This window comes from Cricetulus griseus, chromosome 2, assembly GCF_003668045.3.
Source record: "Cricetulus griseus strain 17A/GY chromosome 2, alternate assembly CriGri-PICRH-1.0, whole genome shotgun sequence".
Taxonomy (NCBI): Eukaryota; Metazoa; Chordata; class Mammalia; order Rodentia; family Cricetidae; genus Cricetulus; species Cricetulus griseus.
This window is the reverse complement of record NC_048595.1, coordinates 320,614,465-320,634,389: the sequence shown is the minus strand read 5'-3', so window position 1 is coordinate 320,634,389 and position 19,925 is coordinate 320,614,465.

Here is a 19,925-nt window from a genome sequence, read left to right as displayed (position 1 = left end):
CTAATTTTATTCACAGAATGAGCTGGCTGAGTGAAGTGACCTATGTAGCCAGAACTTTTCATCTCTCCTACTATCCCCACAAACATTAGTTTATACCCAACTATGGGAGCTGGGGTGGTGAGGACTCTTTTGGCATCATACTTGCATCTCATCATTTTTTTACCCCATGCTTGAAGAATTTCCAAACATCTTTCCATAAATATTCCAAAAATTGTATATTCTCCTAACTGATGACCTCCTTTGTCCTTCTTGTCCCTTGTCAACATAGACTTCAACAAATATCAACATTAACATGTCAAGAAAGAGGGATATTAGGCCATTGGGTACATGAGTTCATTTAGCACCATCTTGTTAATGCTATAGATTCAAGAAGACTTTAAAGCTTAGCCAGTGGACTTAGTTTTATAAACCCAGCTCAATTATCCTGACTAACCAGGCATATAATGACAAATAGGTCTCAAGATGTTTTCTGCATAACAAAGCCACAGAAAAAACACAGATCTCTTCCTATAAAGTGGGGATTCCTAGAGTGAATTTTGAACTTACATTTCTGAGTGGTACTGATAATATTAAAATATGGAACTACAGCCAGATGGACTGAACTTCAGAAAATCAAGGAGACTTCCAAGGTCCTAAGCTAATAGACTGTTTTAGCTATAAAAATAGGTCATATAGGTCTAATGTATGTTTCAAAGAAAACCTCTAAGGCAGGTAGGTAGGAGCTAGTGAGATCTGAGGAATAAATGTATTTGCCATGATTGTATCTGAACATAAAGCTCTGAAATACACACAGATTTCTATGCACAAGATTAGATTTATAGGCAGTGTATGCACATCCATGTATACACCGAAACAGAACACGATGTCTCCACATCCAGTCCTGCTCCTCTGAAACCATGTTTTGTCATAGGCTGTTCATCATCTTATGAGTAAGATTGTCTCTAAGATCCTCCTTCTTTGGAAGAATTCTAAGCTAGTTTCCACTATCTTGAGTTCCAACCAAATTTTGCTGCAAGAGCCTTAGGAAAAAAAACAAACAAAAAAACCCGTTATTTTGACGGTAGAAGAACCACAGTCAAAGGTGGCAACATGTTAAATCATTTCTGTACAAAATTCCAAGCATGGAGAGCCTCACCTATTTTAACAAGGAAATATGTTGCAATTATTACCATCAAAATCAAGCATCTTCATTAGTTAAGTCTGGTCTTAAAGAGCATACATTGTTTCCTAATTACTAGGCTTTCTCTCACTCTTGGAACCTACTGGAATTTTCCCCACTAGTTTATTAAGTATTTTTGTCTAAAGCTGCCCAGAAACTGGCCCTTCTAAGTAATACATCTTCTTTTGTAAATTCAGGGTAAAATATGTTAAGTGCTGCCTTAGCATTAAGCCAGCTTTATTAATCTCATGAAATAAGATGGTGCATGGAACTAGGGGAAGAAGTACAACAAAAATTTTCCAGATACAGTAAACGTGGCCCATTTTGACCTTTTCAAGATGATAACTTGATGGGGGATGTCCTTCTATAAATATGTTTATCTTATTGGTTGATAAATAAATGCTGATTGGCAAGTAGCCAGGCAAGAAGTATAGGTGTGGATACCAGACTAGGAGAATTCTTAGAAGAGGAATTCAGAGAATGAGTTAAGTGGAAGATGCCAAGTAGCCACAGAAAGAGTAACATGCCAGATAGAGCATTCTGGGTAAGCCACAGCCTCATGGCAATACATAGTTTAATTAAAATGTGTTAATTATTAAAAGAGAGATAGCAAATGAGAAGCCTGAGCCATTGGCCAAACAGTTTATAATTAATATAAGCCTCTGTGTATTTGGCACTAAGGGGATGCAGGACCAGGTAGGACTGAAATCCATCTACACTGACCATGTAGCTTGTCACAAGCTCTGTGTCAATGCCCCAACCCCAATCCCCTGAGAACCTCAGGCAGATTCCATTTCAGAGCTGTAAAGATGAATATCCTAGGTGCTACTGAAGTACCTCATCTCTAGCCTTTATTTACTGTGGACTGTGGCTAAAAATGTAATGACCAATAGGGATGAAGGTTTTTACAGTTTCACAGATTCAGAGACCTGTAGGGTTCAGGTACCAGTGAGATGGCAACAGTGTTTACCATGGGTTTCCAGAAAGTTCCTGACTCAACTAAAGGCATAAATAATTTGGTGTTTTAAAATGTAAAACCCACTGTGGTAGTTTGTATAAGAATGCCCTCCATATGCTCATGGATTTGAATGGTTAGTCACAGGGGAAGGCATTATTAGGAGGTGTGGCCTTGTTGGTGTGGGTGTTACCGCCTTGTGGAAGGAAGTATGCCACTGGTGGTAGATTTTGAGGTTTAAAAAGTTCAAGCCAGGCCCAGTGTTAGTCTCTTCCTATTGACTGAAGATCTAGATGTAGAACTCTCAGCTACTTCTCCAGTCCCATGTCTACCTGCATGCTGCCTTTCTCCCTACCATGATGATAATATACTAAACCTCTGAACTGTAAGTGTTCCCCAAATAAATGTTTGCTTGTTTTTTAGTAAGAGGTTCTATGGTCATGGCATCTTTTCACAGCAATAGAACACTGACCAAGACATCACTGTAAAGGATTAAGAGAACACATCAGTATGAGAGACCCTTGCTCCCTTGGGGGCTATGCCTGGATATCATTGCATATAGGCTAGAGGCTATATATTGTCCTTGCTCTACATACTTGCTACTGAGTCATAAGTGACAATTTAATCTAGTGAATTTAACTTTTTGACTATTTGTTTCTTAACGCTATTCACAAATTCATGTCTTGTGCCTGTCAAGGAGACTTTGGTGGCACCATTTCCATATATGATGCCTGACAGAGTAACAATTTAATTAATTTTTGAAGAAGTAGGAATAGATCCTTTAGGGGGTATGTAAATGGGGCTCAAATTTAGTGATAGGAAATAAAGATGTAATTTTCAGACTTCATTTCATGTTTCAGTACTTCAACTAGAAAAGACATCGTAAGTCTCTCCTGCCCTCAGCCATGCACTAAACATTGAAGAGAAAACAGATCATGTAGCAGTGACTGCACCCATGGACTTCACAACTTGCCTAATCCATGTGTTTTATATTTTATTTACACCATTTAAATATTACCTAATAGGACAATTACAATGTCTGTATTTTTATGAAAAAAGGCATAGTTTCCAAAGAATTTATAAAATGTGGCAACTGGTTTGTTCTCTTTCTGGCTATCATTTTTTAACATACTACTCTCATTATGATTTTATTTTTCTTTGACATAATCTAATGGAATCTTGGAGAAAACAAGGGCAACACAATTAGAACCATGTTTGTGCTGGACCTGCCAACTCAATAGAAAATGAAAGGCTGATTAGGAATTGTGAAAGCTTCCATGCATTTGCATCAAGTGTGGAAGATTCTGCATGTCTTCTACCTATCAGGAAGTTCACTTGGGGATAAGTCAATATGTGTTTTGTCTAATTATAAGATGTTGTCTGGACTAGGAACAAGGTCAGAGTAGAGATGGAAAAGGACAACTTAAAGAAGTCATGAATATTCTGAACATGAGTTGGTAGATCCTAAGGCAATCGCCAAAGCAAAAAATAGGAAGAAAAACTGGATTCAGACCAACTTCCCTTAGCCTCAAGAACAGAGTGTGCTGATAGAAGAAATTTGGTAATCCTAATCTTCTATTTTCCATAAAACGTTGGATAAGATTATTATATATTTGATTCTTACTTCTTCCTTGCAAAGAGAGAAAATAACATCTATATTTAAATATGTAGCATATCATATATATGCATATATAGCATTAAATAAGGGCACTAATCATGATAATCATGATTTTCACAAAAGTATCATAATTTCAACTAACTTTGAGAGTATTTGGAGAGCAAATTATGAAGCATATCTTGTTTTGTGCAAATCTTTCAACATTTTAAACTATCATGTAAAAGGAAAGTGTGTAATAGCTTGGGAGGATTATTTTATGATATTTATTAAAATACTTTTAAAAAATAAAAACTTTTAAACTGTAAAATGCTCACAACTTATGAAAACATCTCTCTACCAAAGACCTGTAGCCTCCACACTAGGCTGGCAACTTTTATGCTTCTTATTGTCCTTCATTCCAGGGCCTCCAGACTAGTTCTTAGATCCTCAACTGCCTGATTACTTGAGCCCCTCCTCCCACCCCATCTCCATCCTCTTTTTTTTAAGAAGATATTTATTTATTTATTTATTTATTTATTTATTATGTGTACAGTATTCTGCCTGTGTGTATGCCTGCGGGCCAGAAGAGGGCACCAAATCTCATTATAGATTGTTATGAGCCACCATGTGGTTGCTGGGAATTGAACTCCAGACCTTTGGAAGAGCATGCAGTGCTCTTAACCACTGAGCCATCTCTCCAGGCCCATCTCCATCTTCTTATTCCGTCCCAAGGTACAGAGCAGAGCCCATGGTCCCCCTAGTCATTCCCAACTGCATCTTTCATCCTTTCTTTGAGCTCATCTTCACTACTTTATGAATCCCTGCTTCTTCTCTACCAAGGACCCACAGCCTCCATGCTTAGCTGAGACTCAGGTATCCCATAGCCACATATTAGGCTAGGACCCAGAGTGGACAAAAACAACCAAAAACGGAACACTCACCTTAGAAAAGTAGGATAGATAATTATACCAAGAAACACTTCAAACATTATAACTCCAAATGCCTAGATCCCAGCTCAAAAGCATGAGCATAAACAATCAACACAATATACCTCCTCTGGAAGCCAACAACCCTATTGTGTTAGGGCCTGAAAAAGGTAATTTATCCAAAGCACAAGATAAGTACTTCCAAACAGCAATTGTGAATATATTGAAGGATCTTAGAGAAGATATGAATAAATACCTTAATGAATACCATGAAAACACAGTTGGATAAAACAATAAAAAATTCAAGATATGAAAGTAGAATTTAACAAAAACAGGAATCAAGGAAAACCCAAACTGAAATTAAATTCGCAGGATTTTAAACAAAAGCCTAAGAGGTAAGCCTCTCCAACAGACTAAAAGACAGGGAAGAGAGAATTTAAAGTATTGGACAAGATAGAAGAAAGAGATTTCTCAGTGAAAAATTTTAAATCTAAAGAAAACCCAAGCACAAAACATCCAAGAAATCTTGAATACTGTCAAAAGACTAATCTTATGAATAGTAAGTACAGAGAAAGAGAAGAAACCTGATTAGAGACACAGAAAATATGTTTAACAAAATCAAAGAAGAAAATTTCTCCTTTCAAAAGAAAAAAAAAAAGGAGATACCTATCAAAGTACAAGTGGCATACAGAACAACATATAGGACCAGAAAAGAAACTCAACTCACTATGATGTGTAATAATCAAAACACTTAGTACAGAACAAAGAAAGGATAATAGAAGCTGCAATTGGAAAGACCAAGCCATATGTGAAGGCAGGTCTATTAAATAACACCTGACTTTTCAGTGGAGAGTTGAAAATCTAGAAGGACCAAAAAAGATGTTTACAAACTCTGAGCAATTTCAGGTGCCAGTCTAGACTACTGTACCCAGCAAAACTATTAATCCCAATTCACAGAGAAAAAACATTTCATAATAACAAATTTAAGCAAATTCTGTCTACATAAGACACTAGGAGATATATTTCAGTTTAAAGAATAGTTTAACAGCTAAGAGTGTACAAGGAAAAGTTCATCAAAAGAAGGGGGAACCACACCACCACAACAAAACAAGATTTAAAAAAACTACTCATTAATAATTCAATCTTAATGGTCTCAACCCCCCATACTCCACAAATAAACAGACTAACAAATTGGATTATGTCTCAATTACTGTTTTATTGCTATGATGAGATACAATGACCAAGGCAATTTATAAAGGAAGCATTTGGTTTGGAACTCACCGTTGCAGATGGTTAGTCCATGATCATCATGCCAGGGAATGTGGCAGCAAGCATGCAGGTACCAGCGTTGAAGAAGTAGACAAGAGCTCCTCATGATCTGAAAATTGAGTGGTGGAGGGGGGAGTGGGCTTGACATGAACTTCTGAAACCTCAAAGCCCTCCTCCAACAAGGAAAAAACTCCTCTGAAAAGGCCACACTTTCTAATTCTTCCCAAATAGTTCCACTACTGGGGACCAAGCATTCAAATGTATGAGCCTATAGGGGCTATTCCCATCCTAACCACCACCTAAATTAAAATACAGGATCCATCTTTCTGGTGATCCAAGAAACACATTTCACCATCAAGGATAGATATCACTTTGGGGTAAAAAGACAGAAAAGAATATTCCAAGCAAATGAACCCAAAAAGGTGATCATGTACAGCTGTTTTAATATCTGACAAAATAGAGACTTCAAACAAAGTAAATCAAAAGAAATAGGGAAAGACCCCAGACTCATTAAAGAATAAATTCACCAAGAAGACATTACAAATCTAAACATTTATTCACTAAACATAGGGACATCCAATTTCATGAAAGAAATACTACTATAGCTAAAATCACATATTGATCTCACACAGTGGTAGTAAGTGATCTCAATATGCCACTATCACTAACTGTCATCCAAACAAAAACTAAATGTAGAAACACTGAGTTAAATAATGCCATAAATCAAATAGATTTAACAGAACATTACCCCCAAGCATTAATGAATATACTTTCTTCTCAGCAATTCATGGAACTCTATCCAAATTTTGCCACAAACTAGGACACAAAGTAAGTTTCAACAGATATAGGAAACTTGAAACAAAAAAAAAAAGAAAGAAAACACCCTGAATCCCATCTGACTACCATGAAGTTGGATACCCACAACATAGAAATAGCAGAAGCTATACAAACTGGTGGAAGCCAAGCAGCTTAATAATAGAAAATGAATCAATACAGAAATTAAAAAGGACATTAAAAACTTTTTAGAACTGAATGAAAATGAAAATACAACATACAGAAAACTGTGGGACACATGAAGGCAATTCTAAGAGGTAAATTCTTAGCAGGAAGTGAGAGAGAGACAGAGAAAGAAAAAGAGGGAGAGATCTCATATTAATAACTTCATACACTTGAAAACTCTAAAAATACAGGAAAAATAATGCCCCAAAAGAGAAAATTGGAAAGAAATAATCAATCTGAAGGCCAAATTCAATGGATTAGAATCAAATAAACAAAAAACAACACAAATAAGCAATAAAATTAATACTTTGAAAAATTTGCCAAGATTGATTAAAATTTAGTTAAAATTAAATAAGAAACAGAATCTAAATCAGTAAAATAAAATATGAAAAGGAGACATTACAACAGACACTAAAGAAATTAGGGAACCTTTATAAAGACACAGTTTAAAACCTGCATTCCACTTGTAGTAGACCTATTTCTTGGTATATATCATCTACCAAAGTTAAGTTAAGGTGAAATAAAAAAAATTAAACAGACCCATAACTACAGTGAAAAAGAAGTAGCAATTTAAAATCTCCCAAACAAGAAGAAACAAAAAGCAAAACAAACAGCCGAGGACCAGATGGAGTATGTACAAAATTCTACAAGATATTCAAAGAAGAAATAATGCCAATATTTTTAAAATTATTCCACAAAATAGAAACACACACACAAAACATTTTCCAAGTATTTTATTATAAAGCCACTATTACTCTTATGGCAAAACTACACAGAGTCCAACAAAAAGTGGGGGGTTATAGACCAACGTCTCTTATGAACATAGATGCAACATTTTGATTAAAATATTTGCAAAACAAATTGAAGAACACATCAAAAGGATTATCTGCCATCATCAAATTAGCTTCATTGTAGAGACATGGAACACTTTAACACACATAAATCAATAAATGTAATCTATTACATAAACAGACTAAATGACAATCATCTAATGAAATGAAAAAAAAAAAAAGGTCTTCCACAAAATCCAAAATCCCTTCATGATAAAAGTCCAGGGAGAGAATATAGGTAGAAGAGATAAGAAAGGCAATTCACATAAAGCCCACAGACAACATGGTAATTGAAGACAAACTCAAAACATTTGCCCTAAAATTAGAAACAAGACAAGGAGGTCCACTCTCTCAATACCTAGTCTATATAGTGCTTGAAGTCTTAAAGAAATAAGACAATTGAAAGAGATCAAGAGGATACACACACTGGAAAGGAAGAAGTCAAAGTATCTTTTTCTGTAGATGATATGATTATATAAATAAAAGACCCTAAAGGCTCATCAGAAAAATTCTACAGGTTGATAAGCACTTTCAGGAAACCAGTAAATTAAAATTTTAGCACACACACACACACACACACACACACACACACACACACACACACACACACAACACTAGACCTGCTATACATAAATTATAAACATACTGAGAAAGAAATCATTCTAACCTTTAAAAAATATGTGAATCTACAAGGATGACCCTAGCTAAGATTCCTAGCAATAGTGAATATGTAGACTGAACTGGCCATTTCCTGTGATCATATTGGTGACTACCTCAATTGTCATCAGAGATCCCTAACTGATGGAAATTGATTCAGAAGGCCAAAGCCAAACATTAGACTAAGCTCAGGGAATCCTGCAGAAGAGAGAGGGGATGGATTGTAGGAGCCAGAGGGGTCAAGGACATCAAAATAAAACCCACAGAGACAACTAACCTTGGGCTCATAAGAGCTCACTGTCTGAACCAACAATGGGGAACCTGCATGTGACCGACCTAGGCTCTCTACATACGTATATGTGATAGTTGTGTAGCTTTTTCTACTTGTGGGACTCCTAACAATGGGGACAGGTTTGTCCCTAATACATTGGTTGCCTCTTGGGAACCTATTCCTCATACTGGATTGCTTTGCCCAGCCTTGATACAAGGTGAGGTGATTAGTCTTACCACAACTTGATATGCCATGTTTTATTGCTACCCATGGGAGGCCTGCCCTTTTCTGAGAAGAAACAGTGGATGGGGGGAGTAGAAGAGAGGCAGCAGGGGCAGTGAGTGAGTGGGGGAGAGGATGAGGGAGGCTGCAGTTGGGATTTAAAATAAATAAATGACAAATAAATAAAATGTCAAAATAAAAAGGGAAAGAATCCTACAATAACTCTGACCAAGCAAGTGAAAGATTAAGAATTTAAATACCTCGAAAAAACATTGAAGAAGTCCTCAGAAGATGCAAAGATTTATTCTCATCAATTTCCAAGATTAATATAGTCAAAATGGCCATCCTACAGAACACAATCTACAGATTCAAAGCAATTCTCAAGAAAACTCCAATACAGTTCCTCACTGAACAAAGAAACACAAAACCCAGGATGGTAAAACAACCCTTAATAATAAAAGAAGTGCATGATATATCAATATTCTAGATTTCAAGGTATATTACAGAGCTACAGTAATAAAAACACCATGGTACTGGTACAAAAACAGACACATTATTCCTTCTCCAGGGAATATCCCTATAAGGCTCACCAACCCTTCCCATCCATGCCTCCTTCCCAACTCCTAGATCTAGGCCAGGCTCCACATCTAGTGCCCTTGCCATGAACTCTACCTAACAAATAAAAGAGTTTCCCGAATTAAATGAAAATGAAAACACAATACAAAAAAAAAAAAAAAAAAAAAAACCTTTGGAACACATTGAAAGAAGTCCTATGAGGAAAATTTATAGTTCTAAGTTACTACATTTTAAAATCAGAAAGAACACAAATAAATGACTTAATGACACAACTCAAAAATTTGGAAAAACAAGACAAACCAAATACAAACCCAGTCAATGACAAGATAGTAAAAAATAGAGTAGAAATCAATGAATTAGAAACAAACAAAACAATACTAGGAATCAGTGAAAATAAGAGCAGTTCTTTTTATCTTTGAGAAGATAAGCAAGATTGACAGACCCTTGTTCCAACTAACCAAAAGAAAGAAAAAGAGAACCCAAACTAATAGAACCAGAAATGAACAGGGAAACATTATAACAGACACCAAATAAACTCATCAAGCTGGAAAACGTAAAAGAAATAAAGGAATTTCTGGACTCAGCCAAACACCAAAATTAAACCAAGAAGTCAACAAGGAAAATAGACCTGTAACAAATGAGGAGATTGAAATGGTGATTAAAAAAAAAAAGCCTTCCATCTTAAAAAAAAAAGAAAAGAAAAACAAAACCAACAACAACAAAAAAACAAAAAACAAAAACCAAAAAAACAAAACAGGACTGGATGGACTTACACCAGAATTCTACCAAACATTTAAAGAAAATATATAGCTAATCTTCCTTAAATCATTCAAAAACATAGAAACAACAATTGAGTACAAATGCTCCCAAACTCCTTGTGCTACATAGCTGGGATCACTTTAATATGCAAATCAGGTAAAGACACAATAAAAAACGACTAGGGGCCAATATTGCTCAAAATTGCTCAACAAAATACTTGTAAGCAGAATATAGACATACATAAAAATATTATCCATCATTACCAAGTTGGTTTCATCTAAAATGCAGGTATGGTTCAACATAATAAGTCAATAAGTGTAATAAATCACATAAATAATATTAAAGACAAAAATCACATGATCATCTCTTTTTTGAATATGTTTATTCCCTTATTTTATTTTTATTTTACTCCCAACCAAAGTCCTTCCAATTCTTCCCCTCACCCCTCCTCTACTCCTTTCCCTATGGACTCCTCCACTGTTTCTTTTTTAATGCAAGTGAGCATACCATGGATATCAGGCAGTCAAAGTACATCAAGTTGTTGTGATTCTTCTATTAAAGCTGGATAAGACAATCCAGCAGGAGGAATGGGTCCTAAAAGCAGACATCTGTGTTAGATGCAGCTCCTGCTCTCACTGTTAGAAGTCTCACAAGAAGACCAATCTGTAAATTTTCACATGTATGCAGAGGGCTAAGTCAGTCTCCTGTAGGTTCCCTGGATCTGTGAGATTCTGTAAGCCCAGGTTATTTTCTTGTGGTTTCTTGACCCCTTTTGGCTCTTACAGTCCTTCCTCTCCCTCTTCGAGAGGATCCCCTGAGCTCTGTCTAATGTTTGGCCGTGGTCTCTGCATCTGTTCCCATCACTTGCTGGGTGAAGCCTCTGGGATGACAGTTGGGCTAGGCCCAATCTATGAGAATATCAGACTATCATTAGGAATCATTTCCTTGACTTTCTTTTTCTTTTTTTCCTTTTTTGGTTCATGTTTGGTTCTATCATATGTCTCTAGGGTATCCTGCCTCTGGAACCTGGTCCTCAGGGGTGGGTGGTCTTCTTCTCAGGGTATGGGTCTCCAGCTGGCCCCATCATTAATTGGTCACTCCCACAATTTCTGTGCCATCTTTGCCCCAGAACACAGGACAAATTGTAGGTCAAAGGGTTTGTGGTTAACATGACCTAGATGCAGAAAAAGGGTTTGACAAAATCCAACATGGCTTTATGATAAAGAGGACTAGAGAATATAGTGTTAGAGAGGGCACAACACAAGAAAATCTAGAAACCCACAGCCAGCATCATCCTAGCTGGAGAAAAACTAAAATCATCCTCTAACTGAGTGTCACTGAATATATCTGTGATACTCCAGGTAAGGCCCAGCAGTAGTTGGTCAATACAAAATAGATTCCATGTTCTTTGGTGTACTTTTTATTTTGGTATTTTCTTTGTCTATTTAACTTTTTGCTTGTTTGTCTGATTTTGATTTTTTGTTTTGAGAGAGAGAGGAAAAACATGAGGTTGAATGGATAGGGAAATGAGGAGGATCTGAGAGTGGTTGGAGGAGGGAAAAAATATGATAGAAATACATTGTATGAAAAATGTTTTAATTAAATTTTTTCTCAAATTACTTGTGGTAATGATTGCACACAATTCTAAGCATACTAAAATCATTCCTACGTATAATGGCATATAATGTATATATGTCATTATATTGTATATTTGAGGTTCATTGAAAATTACATTAATTAAGTTTCAATAAAGTTGTTATGAAACATGCATATGTACTTCTTAAAATATGTTTGCATCAGTCAGTCACATATGTTCATCATGAGTTGAATAGGATATAAACTCATGACATTTTAAAGTCCATCAATGGAGAATATAAATAATTTATGGTAAAACTTTGCCATGAAATATGGCACTTCTATTGAATAATGGGATGGATCTTTCTCTGTACAGAAATATATCCAACTCTGACAAGAAAAAAAGCCATTGAAGAAAATGTATGGTATTATCCACAACAACATGTTCATAGTCATATATGTGTAAATGCATTGAGATGGGTTTGTGATGTGTTTCAAACTACTAGATGAGTTTTTTCTTGGATGTAGACGTCATTTGGTGAGTGATAAGTAAAACTAGGAAAGATGAATAGAGAGCCTCTATATTTCACTCTGTAAACATCTAGATTATGTATTTTCACAAAGAAAATACACATCACCACATAAAAGAAAAAAAAGAAGAAACTAAATAAGATGATGTAACACATAATGTTAACTATAGTCATTACCTATTGTGCTCAATACACCACAGCATTAATGTAGGACACACATATCTAAACAAGTTTTTATTTTAAGTGACATTTTTCCTAAGAGAAGGGAGGTAGTTGGTGTTGGTAGATGCTGTCTGGTGCAAACTTATGCCTTTTTATTTGCTATTCTGATTTGATTTCTTCTGCTTGGAATACTTCCCTGAAAATATCCACATCTGGTTCTGCTCCCCTTAAATTTTTCTCAATAATTTCTTTCCAAGTATTTCTTACCTGCCTACCTTGTGGCATTTAACTCCCCTTTGTCAATACCCACATGTAACATTTGTGGGTATTTTGCCTAACACTTTTACTATCAGACACCCTACAGCATGCTCTTATTGGCTTATCTGATACCATTCTTTCCCCAGTAAGAGAACTCTATGAAGCCAAGTTCATCCGCCAAATGCTTCACAGCTGTAACTCTGAGCCAAATATAATACTTGGCACATAGTATGTCCTTTGTGTGTATGTGTGTGTGTGTGTGTGTGTGTGTGTGTGAATGCTCATGAAAAAATGGCATAGTAATGACACTTAAAGAGTATTTAGAACAGATGATATGTAAAAGATTTATCTCTGAATTCTTATTATTCAGTCTTTTCTACTAGATGAACAAGTGAGTAAAAACCTAAACAAGCACAAGATCTCCAAAATTTCTTCACTTGTCTAGAACCATTAACTGAATTTCCCCTGCCACTCAACAGACAGATCTACAGAGACAAGAAGTGTGGCTGTAAAAATATTCTCCTTTTCCCACCTTTAGTCCAGCCAAACAAATAGTTACTGCAAATAAATCAGGATTTAGTTGAAAGCAGGATAGTTCAGAAATCTTGAAGCCTAATTTTGGCTCATTAGAGTGTTGTGTCCAATTGGAGCTTGGGCTTGAGGTCAACATAACTTTACCTCTATTTTAAGCTGGGTTTCCTCATTCATCCATGTTTCCTTCTTGGGAAAAGTCACCCTGTGTAAATACACATCTCTGTTCCCTCATATTTGTGGCTATGTTTGAACATAAAAACTCTAGCTTTAACATATAAGTTGACACACCAGCAATGTAAGACACACCAGTGGGTGGCTTCCTATCCAGGTAAGCAAATCAAGGCTGCAAACAGAAGATGTTAAAGTATTGTTGGAAGCATATATTTTATTTTACTTTACTTAGCTTTATGCTGTAAAAATTATATTTGGAATCAGTCGCCTGGGCTTAGTTTAGGTGACCCCAATTTGATTGGCAATACCTGAAGAATCACAATCTGGGGCCAGCTGAAATTTTGCCTCTGTTCCCCAACAGGTAAGAACAGGGTCTGGATTCATTAATGTCACAGAGTGTCTTCACAGCCTATTTGACATAGTGGCATCTGTAAGATTTAACATCCACAGTGATCACTGTTCTGTTTTCTATCTTCTGGCAGACTCTGGGCCAGGGGAAACATGAGATGGCACAAGTGTTCAAATTTGTTTCCCCTGGTCGGTGACTTTTTCAAGGTTGTGATCAGCCTACAGAACTTCAGTGAGGTCACTAGAGATAGGTGACAGGAAGAGCTTCATTTGTGTGGTTCACCTTTCAGAATCGCCTTCTTCACATTGAGATCCTTCACTTCGTCTTTGGGAAGGGGCTGTGGGGTGTAGGGACTTCTCTCTTCAATTTTGGGACCATCTTGGAGCAAAGCTACACTTAAAAATCCTCAGTCCTTTTGCATTCATGAGAACTATCTGAATGCATCTAGTAGAACCAGTATTAGAATGCCAAACTAAGAAGGAAGAGAAGGTTAAAGAGGATTGACAGCAAAAATAGCTAAAGGGAGAGTGTCTACAAGTGAGCTGTGAACTCTCCGTTCATTAAAGGCTGGAAAAACTCCCAAAGAGCCTCAGAGATCTCCTAATAACAGAACATAGGAACACAGAGTTCTGATACATGTGGTGCCATTGTGATTGTTTGAATTTTTTAAACACCTTTTCAGGTGTACTGATTTAGGTATTCTAAAATGGATGAAGTTCTATCTTGTCATGACTTAAAAGTCTCCAAAGATGCTGTTCTATTAGAAAATCATTCTCAGTTTAGAGTCCTAAGCACTTCAAATCTCTCTCTTAAGTGTATATTCTTTGATGCCCCTTCAGCAGTAAAGAGACTTGAGTAAGACAAAAACTGGCCCTTCTTGGGGAAGTGGAAGCTTCTCACACCTCAGGCAGCCCCACAAAGGACTGGACTGGCTGGCTACACACAGTGTGCTTCACGCCACAGTGCAAAACATTGTGTTCCATAAACACTTGTATTGCCGCTCTAGACCTTCGGTGAACTCAACACTCCTCACCCGTCATAACAGAATCCATGTTGCCTGCAGGTCCAGCTAAGAAAATGACAACTATGTTTCTAAATCCTTGGGTCATGAGCAAGAACTCTGTGATTCACTGTTCAATGATTTTCAACCAATAGGTTTTGGAGACAAGATTGGCTAGGGTTTACCTAGGTAGATATGCCACTCTGAGCTATACAATGGCTCAGGTGTTTTGAACTATGTCCTGGGAGGATGAGGGTGGGACAATTCAAATAAGTATGATCAGAAAAGGAGCAATTTTGATCAAATGTTTGCTAAATAAATCAACCAGATCAAATACTAAGAAAATGATTCTTACTTAAGCTGGTTTGTCATTGGGTGTTTTTCTTTCATCTTTGTCTCATCCCATTACTTTTGTCACTAGATTCTACTGTGTCAGCTTAATGTTGCCTCTATACTGTCTATGACCCACAATTCCACAAACACATTTTACTCACATTACAGAAAAGTAATTACTTAAATAAAGCAATGCTGCAATATCAATAAAGATGAAATGGTGAGATGGATACCACCTATGGCCATATAAAGGTTATTTATTGCTTTTATTACTGTGTAGTTTGTGCTGTATGCCTTGTCCAAGGCCCGGGGGATAATTAAAATTCAATGACTACACAAGTGTCTCATGAAACGTGTTAATGAGATTGTTTTCTGATATGCAAAAATGTCCTGACATGGTTTTGAAATGCATGCTGCACACCCCCAGCCAATTACCCAAAACACAGCTATGTCTCTTTGTCTATCACTAGCAGCTGAGTAGACAGCGTTTGACTGAACTGCATAATTGCTGCTTAATTTTCATGTCTGATATGATAGTGATGTCGTGAGGCACTACAGTGGCAGCAATGAATGGTTGTTTTCTCTGTGTTTTTCTTTCTTCAGCCTCTTTGTGCATGAAGTGCGTTCCTTTGGTTTCTTAAACAAAATGAGCATGTGTAGGAACACACAGCCCTCTGCTTGTTTTCTTATCCAGGGAGGATTTTGCAGGGTGGGGGTGGGGTTAGGAGGTGAGAGTATGTGCTGGCATGCTTCCAAAGCATGAACACATGGGGCTCTACTTTTATTAATGTGAAACTGAAAACATTGTTGAAATACTGTGAAGAGTGTCTCTTGAGTCTTTCCAAGCTTTGACTTAGTTTGCTAGGGCTACTGTAACAACAGCACCACAACTTTTTATGTAGCTTAAACAGCATAACGGATTGTCCCAGAAACCCAAAAATCAAAGTTTCCATGATGTGGGCTCCTTCTGAAAGTTCTGGGGAAAATTTGTTCTGTGTCTCTCACCTACCTTTCTCTATATAGACAGATTTTCTCCCTTTTAAGATTATATTGGATTTGAAGCCCATCCTGTTTTGATATGACCTCAAATGAAATGATTATATCTGCATCGAATCTATTTCTAAATAAACATCTATTCCATTATGAAGTCCTTAGGACTTGAATTTGAACATATACACTTTAGAAGGATGCAATTCAATGCATTAAAAGATTCAGATAAATAATAGTCTATGGAACTCAATAAATATATAAAATTATAGACTCAAAATAATAATGATGTTGTTTTTCAAGATTAGCATGACATCTATATTTTAGCTCCAAGTAACACACCCCATAGCATATTTGTGTTTTACTTTGCCAAGCATGGGATAAAGAAGCTGTAACTAAGAGATGGAGCCCATTGTCTGTTGAACTTCAATCTAGTCATTCTTAGTACAACATGTAAGAAAGAACTTCTTATACATTCTCTGTAACCCCACTCACTAGTTCTTTCATTGAGTATATTAATTCTGAAAGGAAAAACCTGAGCACGTGAACTCATACAGTGAGACCCTTTACTGGTGTCAGACCAGTTCAATCCTAAGCTGCAGATTTTACCAAGTCTAGGGACCTTTTAAGTTTCCTAATTCTTGGAGGGTAATTGCGGGGATTTCAGATCAGTGCTTATAAACTATATTCTTGAATTAAAAATATGACAGGATGATAAGTTGGGTAGTGAGTTAGTGTCCACCATGTTAGAGGTTGACCACAGCTTCAATTTACTATAAGATGTATGGACTAGAGATGTGATGACAGGAAATACATATATTTGAAGCACAGATTAAATCCACAGATATACACTGGACTGAACTCTGGAACCTAGTTGCAGAGAGGGAGGAATGAAGATCAAAGGGGTCGGTACCAGGCTGGTGAAACCCACAGAAACAGCTGGCCTTACGAGGGGGAGCACATCGACCCCAGACTTCTGTCTGGGAAGCCAGCACAGGACTGATCCAGACCCCTGAACATGCATGTCAATGAGGAGGCCTCCACACTCTAGGGAGCCCCTGGTAGTGAACTGGTATTTTTCCCTGGTATAAGAAGGGACTTTGAGAGCCCATCCCAAGTGAAGGGGGTGGGCCTAGGCTAGGCCCAGGATGATGTGGTGGACTTTGGGGAGCTCCCGTTGAAGGCCCTACCCTGCCTGGGGAGTGGAGGGTGGATGGAGTTGGAGGGAAGGTGAGAGTCTGGGGGAGGGCTGGGGGGAAGGGAGGGAGAGGGAGAAGGGATTGACATGTGAAGCAAGCTTGTTCCTAATTTGAACTAATAAAAAAATTAAAATAAAAAATTATAGTAAATCATATATTGACTGGGTATCAATTAGCTAACTATAGAACTAACAACTAAAATGCAACATGGGATAGCAAGTGGTTTGTATTAAAATGAGAATTAAAGTGAAAAAATTTTGCTTTAGCAGGCAGAAGATAGTGTCTGGGAAGACTGATAGCAGTAGCAGGTGGCTTGCTAAACCTGTGGAGCTCTGGAAAGACTTAGCTTCGGGTCACAAAGGCCTGAAGTGGAGATTGGTCTTAGGGAATACAGGGTCAGATGGTGACTAGAAACATAGGAAAACAGGTAGAAAGTGAGAAGTCAAATGCAAGCCTTGCAGGATTTTCTCACAAATAATGCTATAAAGTCCCCAGGGCACTTCACCTTTTCACTCCTCAATGTGTTAGGCATCTACTCTGGGGAGCCTTGTACTTTGGCCTTTCACCAGCTCTCATCCAGGTTCCTGCCTCCTATAGTCCTATAGGGTCTTCTCTTATTAACATGTTTACTTTGTACTTCACCAAAGGAATGGTCATCAGAATGGGCAGACTCAACAGAATGGTAGAGATAATTGTCTGGCAGGTGTGGTGATATATTTTTTATGATCTAATAAAGCCACTGAAGGATCAGAATGCAATGCCAGCCACAGCCATAGAAGCAGGGCAGTGGTAGCACACACCTTTAATCCCAGGATTCAGGAGACAGAGGCAGATGGGTCTCTCTGAGTTCATGGCCACCCAGGGATACAAAAGAGTGAATCAGTCTAAAAGAATAACAGAGCTCACTCCTTTAATCCCAGCACTAGGGAGATAGAGAAAGGAATGATACAGCTGAGAAGAGAGAGAAATGTCAGGTGAGAGGAGACAGGAACTCAGTGAAGTCTGAGTGAGTCGGAGGAGCAGTGAAGTTGGGAGTAGTCTGAGGATCGCTCCTTTGGTCTGAACATTGGTAGAGTGGCTGGCTGCTTTGTTTTTCTGATCTTCAGCTTGAACCCCAATATCTGTCTCGGGTTTTATTATTCATGCTACAGGTAGGCATGGATAGAAGAGAAAAGAGAGATAAGAGATGAGCCATGATATAGACACATGGGGGGGGGTCCCTGGAATACAGCAAGGTTGTACTCTAGGCCCTCACTCTCTACCAATATTCATCTTGAAAACCATTTTATCTACTTCTTCTTCCAAAATCATCCATACCGGTGACTCCTCAACTGTTCTTGTCAATCCTGGCTTTGTTCCCGAACTCAGCATTCAGATCTCAAACGTTCTTTTGTGATCACTACTTGTGTCTTCAGCATAACCGATCTCTAAAATTGTCAAGTAATCCTTACTATTTCCGCACTGAGACTCTCCATACCTTTCTAAAATATTTAGAAAGAATTCAGATCCTGTATTATGGCTGTTAAGACCTTGTGTGGTACTCCTTCTGGGATTGACTTCTACTTTCCAATTCAGTATGGTCAAGCCATGCTACTTGACCACATGTCTGTTCCCTTCTTTGTTGAGCTATCCAGGACAGAAAGCAATGTTTGTTCTGTGAACTTGCAGTTACATCACTTGGCAATCATCCAGCAATCATCCATCTTGGCTTCCTTGTTCTCGTCGCTCCAAATCAATAGGTCACATTGCCCTTTGAGCAGACTTTCCTCAATACCTACTCTAAAAAGGCAGAATGGCCTAAATCTATCTGTCTGGTCAGCTTTCACAGAACACTCCTGGGTTGTTTTATAATATGTATTTTTAAGAGACACACCAAGGAGAAGGGATTGTGGGTTGGAGAGAGGATACTTTTTGCTCAGCATAGTATTTCTAGTACTGGGATTGTACCAGTCAACAGAATAGAGACTCGATAAACATTAATTGAATAAAATAGTTAAAATAGGGGCAGAATTCTCTGTTTCTTCCCATATCCACTGTTGTTCTATTGGAAGCCCCATGTTCACTTGTCAAAAATAACAGGAATAGCCTCCCATTGGCTCCTCTTCTGATTTTGTGTTCTCAACACAGCAGGGAGAGTGAACCCATTAGAAAGCAAGTAAGCCTCCCTCAGCTCAATGTCCTCCCCTTAGAATGAAAATTAGAGTACTGACCACATCTTTCCTCTTTGATACTTCCCATTGTCTTCGCCATCACTCTCCCTTCCTCACTGTACCATACTCACATTAACTCTTCAGTATTTCCTGGGGATGCCAGGCCTGCTCAGGCCCAAGAAGGTTTCCATTTGGTGCTCCTTTATTCACTCAAGTTATGTGTAACATCACTTCAGCAGAAGCTCTTCATGGACCACATAATAATACAAACACTCAGATAAGCATGGAGCTTTGAGAAAACAGTGTCAGATTACAGCAAACACCTGCATGCTTTGGCCTCCATCAGAACTGCTGTTGTCACTTGCTGAGCATCAGTGTTTATGCAACTTTCTATTTCCAGCCGGGAGTTCAGTCTACTGAGGATACTGACTGTCATAAAACAGGGTCCTGAGGGAAA